At 47.2% G+C, this 13,310-nt stretch overlaps 1 protein-coding gene across 3 annotated transcripts in view; it reads left to right on the plus strand.

Annotated features, from left to right (window-relative positions):
- CAMTA1 (calmodulin binding transcription activator 1) overlaps window positions 1-13,310 on the plus strand; it is a 305,617-nt gene that overhangs the window by 156,767 nt on the left and 135,540 nt on the right. The gene's annotated exons all lie outside the window — the stretch shown is intronic.

The following is a 13,310-nucleotide window of genomic DNA, read 5'->3' on the forward strand; positions in this document are numbered from 1 at the left end:
GTGAACCCAAATAAATCTCGGGCAAAGCAGTGTCCTGGGACGTGACGGTGACAGAGCTGCCCTCGTCGGAGGCACCGCTCATGGCACCCAGGAGACCATCCCCGTCCTTCTCCCCGTCTGCCTTCACCTTAACGATAGAACGTCTTCATTAGCCGCCCCGCTGGTAAGCTGCTGCTGATGGAGATTAATAGAGAAAATATTTTCTAAACACTTCTGTATGCGTTTTCATTAATCTATGCTCAGAAAATTAATCTTGTGGGGCGACCTGCAAAAGGTGTTAATTGCAGTTTCAGAGGAGGATTTATCAAAAGTTTGAGGAGGTGCAGCAACGGCTGCACAGCGATGGCGGGAGTTTCAGAGGGAACGTCCCTGCCCTTCAGACCCTTATGCTTAATGCAAATAACAACATTTCTTTTTAACAGCTCTTTGAAATGAAGTGTAGTCTGGGCTCTGGGGGAGGCACATTCGTGTCCCTTCAGGTTCAGCATGGGGTTATAGAAGAAAGAATAAGTGAATAATTGAACTAATACCCATCCTTAATACTGTAGCGTTATTTCTGAAGACCACTCAGACGGCGTTTTTTGGGGTTGTGGTTTTGGTTTTGTTTTTTGATTTTTTTTTGGTTTTATTTTAGTTTTTTTATTTTTGAAAAGTTACCAATAATGAAATTTGGCGTGAAAATGAAACTATGTGTTATGTGAGTGGCTTCAGTACGATGAAGATTTATTGTCCACTTTTACTTATGGAAGCATACTGGGTAAATTCCTTGTGATTTGTAAACCTACCGGCAACCTATTGGATAAAAATGATGAATTGGATGGTGGAGGGAACAGATTTCTGTCCAGTCATGGGACTCATTTTTAATGACATTTTTTGCCATGTTAACATGAGTTTGGGGAAGCAAGCAACACAGAAATTTCTGTGTTTTCTTCTGCTTTTCCCTGGATCTTGAACGTGAGTTGGTTTCAGTGACTGAGAAAATATTGCTTTTCAATTTTGTGCCATAGCTGGCTTAAGTAAGACTCAGTGCACGGTCAGTCTCAATGAAGCATTTTATCTTCACAGTAAACAAGTATATGAGTGCGTACTCGTGCCTTTTCTCCCAAATGCTGAAAAACTTTGGTTTACAAAAATGAAACCAACAATATTTAGATTTATGCACCTTGCTGTGACTCTTCCTGTGACCTGTTTGACACCATGAATGTCTGGACACTGTGAATTTCACGGGAAGATATTGATCTTCTGAGCTGTATTTAGCTGGTGAAAATTCTAGAAAGTGTTTGACGTTTCTTTGTACAGCTACTGGTTTTGTCAGAGAGGACTGCTCTCAAGGGGTGGCGTTTCACCATTTCCGTCTTGAAAAAAGCTGAAATAGTAAGTAATTTCACGTTCAGTAACATTTCAGTTCTTGCCCAGATGGCATCCTTAATTCGATCGGTGCTCCTTGCCTTCGGGGAGCCGGGAATGAAGAGCAGCCCTCCAAAACAGACAAGTCAGCCTTCACACTGGGGGAGACAAGGACCTCAGGACTGCTCTTGTAAGGGCTAAGCTGTTTGTCGTGCTGGAAGTGGAAAGAACAGGAACAGCGTGGAAACGCCGTTCTCCAGCCGTTTTGTTGCCTGGGCCAGCCGTGTCCGTCCCTGCCAAAGGACAGGGGATTTTCAGAGCGCCCTGTCCGCAGGAGCAGGGGAGACGGGACTGGGAGCAGCAGCTCCGCACACCAGTCGTGCTGCTGCGGCTCTAATGGGAAAGTGTCTTTTCTGTCTGCGTTAGCGAAGCTGTGCTTTGTGCTGGCATCCAAGGGAAAAATTGTTTGGGTTGAGAAAAATGCTGATCTGCCATACCCAGTAAACACTCTGAGAGCCAGGGGGATGAAAAGAGCAAACCTGATGGCATAAAGCTTAAAAGTTTATTTTATGAAGTCTCGTGGTCTTTTCCAGTCACTGTTAGCCTAGGAGAAGCATTTTGAGTGTTTTAACTGGCTGCGATGGGGAAGACAGAAGATTCCTCCTGCGTGAGAAGAGGTGATGTTCTGAAAATGATTCGGCGTTCTGTTTTGTCATGTATCTCATCAGCACTCTCTTGCTTGTATTGAGAAAATATGCAGAAAGATTTTGAAAGCAAAACTGTTGAAACTGCCAGCTAATCACTTGGCTTTCATTTGCCAGTGTCCTGTGGTTGCCTGGGTCTCCTTCCCCCTACACCATCCTTGGCAGCTGTAGCCTGGCGGGACCCTGGAGCCAGGGGAGAGCCGGGATGTGCACCACACCCGGAGCCGGGGCAGTGCCCTGCTGCTGCTGTCACCCTCCAAGCAGCGAGGTCTGGGCGACCTCCAGAGATGTGGAAGGTGCAGACACGGGGGACTTCACGACTCTCATTACCTGCTGAATCACCTGCAATTTCGGTTGATGGGATTTGTTAGCATTTTCGGCTTCTTAGTTAAAAAGTACAAAAGGTTGAAGAGGGATGTGTGAGATCCCATCTGTGTGAACAGAGTTTATGAGATTAATTTGTGTGAAGGCTTGCATCTAGTTAATCCATAATTAATCAGCAAAGCCCCCCAGTTCTATAATTGGATGCTAGTGACAAGTTAGTTAAAGCAAAATTAAATCCCTTCAGGTCACGTTTGAGTGTGGGAGACATTGCAGACTAGGTACTTAATCGATGCGCCTTTGCTGTGGGTATCTGGTGGTTGCCATTGCAGCCAAGCGGCTGGGGAAGCATGGGAGCATCCGTACCAAGTGGCAGGTACACAGTCCCGGCACGGTGGAGTTGAAGGTCTCGTGGCCACACGGTAGCTGGTGCTACATGGGCAATACGTGGCAGGACTCCCCGAGTGCCTCTTCGAGGAGAATAGTCCATGCAGAAGAGCGTAGAGACAGCTCTGCAGTGCAGCACCGTACCTTCTCTGCCCCCGGCTGAGCAGCCCAAAGGGTGGGAGGAAAGCGACAGTCCAGACCTAAGCTCCAAGGTGCCTCCGCCTTGAAGTCCCGTTCCACCTGAAAGAATGTGAATAAACTTTTTGTTGGCAATGTATACAGAAGTCCTCCTTAGGCATCTGTGCTTTGAATGCCAGTGATAGGAATTACTATTATTTTATAAACAAGAAGAAAATTTGCTCTTAGCTTGCAGTTTTTGCTTGTATTCTCCATAATGTCTCAGAGCCTAGGGGAGATACTTGCTTTTGTGTTTAAAGTTGCATTTTCCTTCCTCAACAGTCCAAGTGTCATAACTGTTAAATAGTCTGAAGAGCTCTTCAGAAGGCAGAGCAATAACTTTGAAAATCTTAAAGATAATGTCACCTCAGGAAGACAGGAGGAAGATCTCTGAAATTCTGCCATTGTTCATACAGAGGGTGCACCAGTCTTGTGTATCTTGCCATAGCAGACCTCTTCCAACACTCAATTGTCTGACATTAAATGAGCTTTCTGTTCTCTGATAAAAAATTAATACAAGTAAAACGTCGACCTTTTTGCTGCTTATTGAATGTCAAAAACACTCAGCTGTTTGTTGGTGGTGAACTTCAGTAAATTTAGGCACACTAATCTTGAGAAATTAATGCTTTGCTGTTTGGGTTTTTGGGACAGGAATGAAATATTTATAAGTTGGTTGCAAGCAATATAAACTTAGTATTTCTACAACAGCTTGTCCAGAAAGACATTCTTAAATGCTTGCTTAGTGTAGCTCCTGCCATTGCTTGTGAGCGATAGTGAAGCTCTAAGGATTTTAAATTGGAATGGGAAGATTTAGTATTGGCATACACAATAATTTGTTTTAGGTTGTGTAAATGCTTTTTAATTAAGGGATTCGTTGGAAGGAGGTTTGAAGGTCAGGTCCTTCTAAGTTTTCCATGCACTTAGATTCAATTTCAGAATTCAGGAGCTGCTGGAGACCTTAAATGACTTTCTGAAATGGGGAAGGGAATGTCAACTTCTGAAGCTCCTTAGGTGGAATACAGGTAGCCTTGCCACAGCCATGCTCTCTTTCCACTCAGTGTTTTTGATGCTGTAATGTGAATTATGCCACCTTTGCAAAGAACTTCAAGTGACCAGATGGGGAAGACTGTGTGCTGATCATTGAATCACTGACTTCGGTGGCTTCTGGTCTTAAATGTAAGCAAGCGGTGTAAAGAAACCGAGTATCTCGCAAACGAGCTGAATGCGTCACTCTGTAGGCGCAGTGTAGTACGTCTGCAGTAACTCCAGGGCTAATTTTGCACAGAGGCGGCTGCCAAAAAAAGATTTCGGCTACGGCTTCTTGTCCATTCCAGCACAAAATTAATGCAAGATAAAACTGCAAGTATAATTAATAGCTCCCAAAAGTTCTTTTAGATACTTACATATTTGCTATAAGTTGCATTTGTTAGGCTTGTCGTTATTTACTCAAATCTGAAAGACGGTGAGTGCATCAGACCCGTGTGCCTCACGTGATCGCTCCCTGTGCCCTGCACCCCACCGCAGTCATTAGCCGCTGTGGCTGTCGTCTGTCGCGTGTGTGTAGGAAGTGCTGGCTCAGCTTGTGTTTCCCCAGGGCGCTATCAGATTTTGTCTAGTTTCCCCATGCTCTAATAGTCTTTTTTTTTCCTGAAAAAGAGCTTCAGCCAGATAATAAAAACTTTTCTAACTTCTGCACAACCTGCCTGTATGATGGCCACGGTAAAGGTGGTGGTGGTTTTACGGCAGTTAGTGGATATTTGGTGTTCTCGCTCTGAGCCTGTCCTGGTCTCTGTCCCACAGACCCAGTGTTTGCTTTTCCCCCTCCTGGCCCCTGTTGGGTGTCCCATGGGACTCACTTCCCCCACTCTCTCCTGGTGTCCCTCTTGCAGAGAGCGCAGCTGAGAGCATCCTGCCGGACACCCAGGTTAAAATCCAGATCTGAGGTCAGGCAGAGGCATTGCTGCTCTCCCTGTTGACCCTTCCATCATAGCTCTGCTGTGCTCTGAGTCGTTAAATTATTCAGCCCTTTGAAATCCGTCCCTAATGTCGAACTCCCCCTTTTCCATGGTGCTGACTTGCAAAGCCTGGCTGAAAAAGGAGTGTTTCCTCTTTGTTCATTCTAAGTTCATCAGACATTAATTTAATCAAGAAACCCTTTGTTCTTTTCTTACAGCAGATGTTAAAATGGAATGACTAATCACTTTCTAAATCTTTTTATAATTGTGTATTTGCTACCTCGGTCGAGTCTCCGCTAAGACCAGCTCAATAATCCTTTTTTTGTGCAATGCTTCCTCAGATACAAATGTATTTAGACCTCCACCTGTCTTCATTAACCTCCACTGAATCCATTCGGTCTCAGCCCCTCTAACAGCTGAGGCGACCAACACAGACATTAATGGTTCATACGAGTTTGTATCTGATTTTCCATTTATGTTGCAGTAGACATGATTAAAGCCTTCGAGTAAAATCGCAACTAAATCCTGTTGTAGCCTAGCCCATTATTTTTTTGTTCTCCTATTAGGATTTTAGGCTTTTCTTTGACATATTTTTATTGCCAGATTAGGAGGAAAGCACTTGACTTGTTTGCAACATTCTCATTATATTGTCTTTATAACATTTCCAAAAGAGAATAAATATAAAATACTTCTGTGTATTGTTGTCATATTTCAGTCTGACGTTAATGTGCTTCATGATTTTCCAGCTCACAATTCTTCTAACCTTGCGGTGACAGTCAAGAAACCCTCACACCTGGGGAAGCGCGCGGTTGCACGAGCTGCTGGAGTCGAGATGGCGTGTGGGGACCCGGGTAGCATCTCTGTCCTGTAGGTTTTATGTGTCCCACTTGAGTAACTGCCAAGATGGTGCTGGGTTAGAAAACGGTCTCACGGGACAAAGCAGCCTTTCGTACTGCTTTTCCTCTTACTGACCCCCCGCTGGTGTCCAGGTCGTCGGGATGCTGTTCCCTTCCCTGAGAATGAGAGTCTGGGTTTCGCATTAAGCTTATGTCACCCAGATCTGCTCTTAACAATAACCTGCAAACTCAGACCATTTCATAATTAACATGGTGTCATTAGACCATCCATCTGTAGAGCTCATGCCCCCTGTTTGTGTCCAGGTCCAAGTGGGACTTCTGTCTCCCAGTCCCCCTGAGGTCAGGCAGTGAAGGTAGACATCGGGAGTCTTGCCCAGTGAGAATCCCCGTGTCCTGCATACCCAGAGGTTGCTTGGAGCGTGCAGCGTGTGCAGCTCGATTGTCGGTGCATTTTCTTGTGAGACTGATCCAGGCTGTCAGAGCCCCAGGCAGCTCTAGTTCAGCTGCGCCGAGGTGGACGTCCCAATGTTGCAGGGGCTCTAACCCTCACCTGCCCTTGCAGGTTCCCAGAAATCTTACCAAATATTCCCGTGTCCCCAAGGGATGGTAGGAGCGCGGGACTGTTGATAACGTGTGGGCTGACCTCCCGCGTGCCGCATACATGATGAGTCTTGACTTGGTACCCGTGTCTCAGCCTCACTTGGGTCGTCTCTTGCAGACATCTCGGAGAGGCAGGAGGTGGAGATGAGACCATCCACCTCTCCCAGAATTTGTTCTAGTAAGGAACCTTTAATACTTCCAAAGGGTAGTTTAGTTTCAATTTCAATTTGTTCAGCCGTGTTTTCTAGACATTCGTTTCTTTGTCATTGTCTCCTAGGTTAGTCACTAAATAGCCAACATTTGTTCTCCACGAATACTGTTGGTAAAGGTGTTTGGTTACTGTGAACTTTCTGCCTTATATTTTTTAAAATAAACACAATAGGCTGTGCTCTAGCCCTCCCACCACAGCACATTTTTTCCAGTCCTCTCCTTATGCCTCCTCCAGCTTTTCAGCTGCGGACACCAAATCTGTTTGTTTCTCTTTATGTCTGGTTTCCTCCCTCAGGGATGCGTCCAAGAACCAGATTGTCTCCTTTCGCCCTGGTGCCGCGTGGTCCTCACGTGAAGTGGTGTGCGAGCTGTGGCTGTGTAATCCTTCCCAGAGCCCTTGGTACCCTCCAAGAAACGTTCCCCCATCTTGGAGAAATGGTTACCCAGACGCTTGTTTTCCTTGAAGGGAGTCCATCTTCCCGAAATACCCCATTCCCTCCGCGTGACGACCCTGCCTATGCTGCCTGCTCCTCCACACTCCCACGGTCACTTGTGACTGCTGTTTGCAGCAGTTCCCTGTTTGTCGCTGGATCACCAATGCAAAGATTTAATAGCGCTGGGCTTCGATTCCTGAAGAGCGTGATCAGGAGACTCTGATCTTAATTCCCAGCGAGTGGCCACGAGACAAGTCTTGGCAGCAGGACAGCTGTTGCTTATTTTGGAGCAATATTGACTGAGGTATTCACAAGATGCCTGTTATCTTGATATCCAGAGCCAGTTCATGACGAGCACCTGATTCTTTGTCATAGAGTTCAGGTATATCTTGTCTGCCAGCTAAGAGTTGTACTTCTCTGTAAACTTCTCTTTCATGGAAAAGGAGATGATATTATCCTGAGATTCAGAAGTTTTAGAAGTTGGGGGGGGATTATCATGTCATTCAGAGCATCCACAAGAGCAGCTACAGAGCAGTGCTTACACTGCATGGCCTCTCTCCTACATAATCCTGCTACAAATCATTTGTACTCCACCTTGCTCTTACCCATCATCTGACACATCTCCAAGGTCTCCAGAAAACCCTGGAGACTAGAGTATTCAAGCTGGCGGTCGCCAAACCAAGGGGGTCTTTGTGGTACAGGAAAGCGATGGGCAGGAACTAATTCGGAGCAGGATGCCAGCTGGGTTATCAGCTGGTTCGGAGCAGTAGCCTCCAGGATGCCCGGCTGGGTTATCACGGTCATTCCCCCTGGGTTTTTTTTTTATGATATACGTTTTTTGGGTTTGTTGGCAAGTGGCGCAGGTAGCAGGGAATGAAGTGAGTAGTGTGAAGCCTTTTGTGTCAGATTAGGAGGTGTTTTGAAAAGGATATTGTGACTGATTGGCCATGGCCCCTGGCCCTAAGGGAACTTTCAGCTCCTGGAAAGCTCATAATCCTGTCGAGGATCCCGTGCACACTCCCCGCTTGAGTTGGTCCCAAGGGAAAGCTGTGACGTTTTCCTGCTGCATCTCACAACTTTGTCCTTATCCAGGCAGCATCCCTCCTGCACAGTTCTCACCCAGGCCAGGGTGATTAAGCACTTAAATTGATTAATCAAATTTCTTGTGATGAGAACTACTGTCATTCATTAATCTGAATGGGATTATAAATAAGAGTTGGCAGATAGGGGAGACAAACATGTTGACAGATAGACCTGCTGCTTTGAATACAAATTACACCACTGCATCTGGAGGGTTTTAGCTCCTGGCAGCCTTGGGATATAGCTTCCCTAAAGGTAAAATTAGACTGAGATTAAAGTATCCCCATATTAATAAAGAAATATGCATTTGTGAACAGGCAGCTACTGCAGGTGGGTGTGCGGGGCTGCATACCAATGATCCTACAGCAGGACCAGGCTGTGGGTTTTGCTTCCTGTGGAATTCATGAAGACTTTATGAGGTTAGTTGTAGTCAAAACTCAAGGATAACCCAATTGCAAGTGTGTGGCTAATACCAATTGGAGCAATACAGTAGCAGGCTAGAGTTGGCAGTTCCTATTGAATTGTCTTGCAGTTGACAGCATCTGAGATAACAGAAAATTCGTATCAAATTTTGCACTTGTAGAGACACTTCTAACGTTCACTTTTTGGAGAAACAGCACCTTGTGCTTTTTGTGCCGTCACTTAGTGCAGGACACAGATTAGGCGATTTAGGAAAGACATTGAAACCCTCTCCATGTTGCAGCCAATGGCAAAATTCCCACCAACTGCAGCAGGGCTGGAGTCTCGCTGCCGGGGGATTAGGTGGCTCTGCAAGCTGCTTCTCGTGTTGCAGAGCAGCAGGCAGGTTCGCTGCAGAGCGTGCTGAGATTAAAGCTATCACTTCTTGTTGAACTGGCCTCGTGCATTTCGTTTCATAAATATTTAAAGAATTCTTATTAAAAGAATTACCATTATAAAAAATTAAGAGTTTGATAGCTGGCGCGTAGTATGCTGTGGCATTGTTTTAGTCTGCGGTGGAAGGTCAGGAAGCCAACGTGCTTCTCGCCGTCACGGAAAGGCGAATTTCTCCGCGTTGACACCGCCTGCGCCTGCCTGGCCTCTCCAGAAATGGCAACTGGGTCGGTGGCCGGGCCCATGTCCAGGCCCCCTCTGATGGGACAGGCAGGGGCTGGTGCGGGACGTAGCAACCAGCAGACAGGCTTGACCTTGGACGGTCGTTTGGTATCGAGCTGCAGGTGGGAGATCGATGGGTAAGTGCCGGAGGGTTCAGCAGCCAGTGGGCAGCACCAGTAAATGCTCTTGGTGAAGACACAGGCTCCCGGCGTGAAGACCAGGCATAGGGTAGAGAGGTTTGGGCAGGCTGGGAAGCGCCGTTACTGACCTGTTTGTTATTGTAGTAATTTAACCCGCCACGTGACAGCCCCACGGCGTTCATAATGACATTTCTGCGTAACTTTTCCTGTGTGGCAAGTCTGATGGAAAGGGTACCGTGGTGCCCGGCCGTGCGACGGGCTTTGAACGGGTGAACTGGTGTTGAGCGTCTGCGTGGGGCCCTGATTCCTGAGCCCCCTCCTGCGAGGAGAGCGGCTGCACGGCGTTAGCGTCTTGGCGGGGAAGGTGGGAAACCCAGCGGCAGCCTCTGCCGAGGCGGAGCTGCTGCGTCCCTGTCCGCTTTCTCTCCAATGTGGCACCTCTCCCTGTGCTGCCTGTGCGGCAAACCTCAGCGACGGCAGCACGCCGCGTTCCTGGACCCGGGCTTTTTGGACAAGGGAAAAAAAAACACGTACATGTCAAAAGAGAAAACGTCTCTATCCTTCAGTATCAAACGGGTAACACAGTTTAGCATGTCTCCCTTTCATGTGTCAGCGTAACACACCAAGAGTCTAAAGATGAGACCTAAAGGAAATAGCGCTCACTGGAAAACAAGGGAACGTGCTAAAGTACATCACTTTCTGGGGATGCTTTCCTTCCTGCATGTGAGGAAGATGAGGCAAAGTGTGCCACAGATGGGAGTGGTTCGCAGGGATGTGAGTGAGAAGTCTTCAGGTGAAGAGCCGTAGTCTGCAGCGGGACTGTGGTAAAGAAAGGTCTGAGGATCAGACTGGGAGGGTGGAGGGATGCTGTCAGGATTGAGGCATAAAAGTTAAATTTGGGGCACCAAAGATCAGTACCCATATACACAGATTTCTGCCAATTAGCCGGTGTCGTTGGGAGAATCATTTCTGACAGTAAGAAAGCTAAAACTTGCAGTCCTTGCAGTGACTTCGGAACTCCACAGAGGGAAAACACGGTTTGAAAAAGAACCCATTAAACATTTAAGTATTTCATTAAATATTGAACATTTCAAAAATTGCTTTCTAACAAGTCCCGAGGTAAACAGAACAATATTTGGTAACAAAAGCTACCAGAAGTGACAAGGTCCTGCAGCGAATAGAGCTTGGCTCTAGATTTTGAGGCTGCGGTAACCTCTCCTCCCCTGATTAGCCATCAAATGAGATCCCTGGGCTCAGTCCAGAAACCGTTATCTAGGTATAACTTCTGCTGACATCAAGGGCATTAGGAGGGGTTTGAAACACGTCAGAAAAAGAGCCAATAGGATTAAAACCAGAATTCTTGCACCAGGCTGAATGCCTGAGCAGGGCCAGTGCCCCGGTGCTGCAGAGTGGTACGCTGCAATGCTGCGGCCGTGCCAGCTGTAGCCCAGAAGCGAAGGGACAGGTTCTCCAGGATTTTGCAACTGTGTAGAAATTTTAAGATGGTTTTTGAGATCTGTTGTCAGTAGGTAGCGACTCCTTGCTTGGGCAAACTGTAAGCAGTTGTTTAAGTTTTGTTGACATCGATGAAAGGCAAACCTTGCCAGCAGTGCAGATCAGTCCAGCACTGACATCTGAGCATGGGTTTTGTGCTTTGCTGAATCAGAGTTACTATCTATAAATGTTGGAGGAAAATCCAAACCTGGCTAGTGTCTGTGTTTCACTGAGATCAGGAGTGAGAAAACATGTTTAGCAGTTTTTTAGTTGAAAATTTGCTGCAGTAATGGGGAATTTTGGATGCCTCTCTATGTTATGACAAGTTTTTCCCTTTTTAGATCAAAATAAGAGCTCAAAGTGCAGCCCGCCTGCCCACCACAGGTGATTCCTCACTGCTGAAGGGTTCAGCCGTGCTTGCACCTCCCTGTGTTAAAAAGCTGGACCGGGGCCGATCTATACGGAGAAACGTTGAGGTCGGTTTCTTGTCACGTCCCCATCAGCTTGGCGTCACTGTACATCACTTTGCCCTATGAGAGTTGTCGAAAACCTGCTACTCCACTCGCTTGGCCAAGCCCCCATCATTGCTCCCCCCTCCCCAGCCGCATCTCGCGGCTGGGGGAGGAAAAGTAAGATTGATGGCACTAGGTTCCCCATGTGTGGTGCTGGCATCAAGTCAGGGGGTTTTATAGCAGCGCGTTGGCTTTTCTCGCTGAATTTTGATTAATGGAGGAGGCGGGAGCTGCTGCTGTCTCCCAGCTCCTGCAGCTGACAGGGGTGAGCCTAATCTGATGTTTAAATGTATTTGGAATGTGTCTGTGGCTTTGGCATCCCTGTCCTGAAGGAAGGACCATCTGCTACAAGATAACCCGATCTCGGAGGGCACTTGCTTCAGGTCTGTTTGAAAAGAGAGGCGACACACACAAAATTTGAGGGTTTTCCCCAGTGCTTGCTAATTTGGTGGCCAAGAGGCAGCTCAAATTAGAGACTCAAGCTTTTTGGTTGCCTCTATTTCCCAACCATACTCTGCCCTGTTGGAGAAGATCAGCAGAGAATTTTGTGGGTACTTCTTAGAGACGCAGATGGAAAATGGCTTCTACTTGTAAAACAAATGTGCTGCTAGAAACAGCTGACAAACTTCTTTGATCGTGATTTGTATGAAATCCAGAGAAATGGATTTCAAGATCTGACAGTGTCTCTGCTGAGACCTGAAAAAGTTGGTGAAAAGAATGGGACAACAGTAGTGTCTTTATGAACAGATAATGGAAACGTCTGTGATAGGGGTGGGAGAGCGGGATTTATTGCTGCACTTTGACCAGTAGCTCCAGAACACAAGTTACGTGGTTTGATCCACGGCAGCAGTGCTGCCGCTGCAAGCAGCGTGCTATTCCCTGATGGAAATTGGTGAAGAAGCTCTGAAATCATTGGTGTAATTACAGAAGGAGATCCCGTGCAGTGCCATGGTGTAATGGGGGTGTGATTAGCTGCTAAACTGGAGTGTGCGCTGCTCACCACTACCACGAAAGCTAAGAGCGGCGGCGGTGGCTTTCCATCCTCCCGTGCTACTGGTGTTGCACGCCGTGGAAGTGGCTGTTGGCTCTGTCCCTGGTTTGTTAAACATCATCATCATGTTCATATCAGGGGTTTTGATGTCCTGCTGTGGGCCATGGGAAACGTTATGTTCAGCTTTAGGGCAACCAGCATCAGAACCAGCTTCCAGAGACGTGCCTGCTGTCGCAGAGCAGAGGACTGGGCAGAAGCCAGCATGTGTTGGAGCACGCGTCCAGGCAGCTCCTGGGGCCTGAGACTTCCCTCGTGTCAGGCTCCTTGGGGTATTTGGTGGCCATTTCTCTATGGGCTTTGAGCTCCTACCACACCTCAGGTGGCTGCAGGCAGCAGCCTTTTCTTTTGCAGGTGTATTTGCTTGATTTGGGAGCCTTTTCGTAAGGAATTTCCCATCTCTATTTTGATGATTCCATCCTTTTTTTCTTTTTAAACCATGTTTTGGATTTCACTTGTCTGGTAGTCAAGATTCCTGTATCTGGGGCATTGTTTACTGTTGTTTGCCATGAGCTCATGTTTGAAAAGACAGTTTGTTTGGGGATTTCCATGCAAATCCCGAGCTGTTAGGGTTTGCACAGGGAACGCGTGCCCTTTCCCAGCAGGTTCCTTCCTCCTTCTCCAAAAGAAACAAGGAGGATATGAAAAGCTGGTGGGAGGGAGGGAGGCTGACACAGCTGCCCCTTGGGAGGAAGGAGACATCCCTGATGCCCAGCACTCGGGTTTGCTGTTGGGGAAAGGCACCGTGCAGAAGAGTGCGCCCATGGCACCGGAGCCTGGGCCGTCCCTGCCTCCCTGTAAGCCTGCGGGCAGAGGGCACGGTCCTTTTTCCGAAATAACCTGTACGCATCCTGCTTGTGATGTCTACAGGCTGCTGGGGTGTTGGAAGTTGAAGCCTCACACGATAAAATTACTTGAGTATATTTTAATAATTTAGAGCCACAGGTCTTACGTGGTTTGTTCTCTAAAG

The sequence above is a fragment of the Leptosomus discolor genome, chromosome 20 (assembly GCF_034619465.1).
Source record: "Leptosomus discolor isolate bLepDis1 chromosome 20, bLepDis1.hap2, whole genome shotgun sequence".
Taxonomy (NCBI): domain Eukaryota; kingdom Metazoa; phylum Chordata; class Aves; order Leptosomiformes; family Leptosomidae; genus Leptosomus; species Leptosomus discolor.